Source organism: Littorina saxatilis, linkage group LG17, assembly GCF_037325665.1.
Source record: "Littorina saxatilis isolate snail1 linkage group LG17, US_GU_Lsax_2.0, whole genome shotgun sequence".
In the NCBI taxonomy this organism is placed as follows: domain Eukaryota; kingdom Metazoa; phylum Mollusca; class Gastropoda; order Littorinimorpha; family Littorinidae; genus Littorina; species Littorina saxatilis.
In genome coordinates, this window is record NC_090261.1 from 69,442,322 (window position 1) to 69,442,929 (window position 608).

Sequence of the window (608 nt, forward strand, 5' to 3'; positions counted from 1 at the left end):
TTGGAACGTTTAATTTGACAACTTGTCCAGAAACAATTTAATGTTAAGCTTAGTTAATCCTTTTGGAGCACGGAGGATGACTGCTGTGAGTGTGATATGAACAACAAAACCCCAAAAGAAACAAGTTTGATCACAGCAACAACTTTCAGTTCGTAAGACGCACACACTGGTACACTCACACACACACGTACGCACGCACGCACATGCACACATAACACACACACACACAAACACACACACACACACACACACACACACACGGACGCACACACACATTCACTAGAGGGGGGGGGGGGGGGGGGGGGAGAGAGGGGGGAAGGGAAGCAATCGCGAGAGAAGGATTCGACGAGATTTCGTCGAGTTCAGGACAAGTTCCTTCCCTTCTCTCGCCGATTTACTTTCTTTGATAGTAACATCACGTGATACAGGAGAAATCTTTAACATTAAATGCAATAAAGTCAACTAAATCCAAAAATCGCCTTTGCTCCACCTTGCTTTGCCACTGCGGGATGGAAACCACCAGTTTTTGTGATGCTAGTGACCTTTTCGCCAAAAAGTTCGGTCGTCTGCTTCACGCGCTGTTTTTGTCTTCTTCACAAAAGATTCAG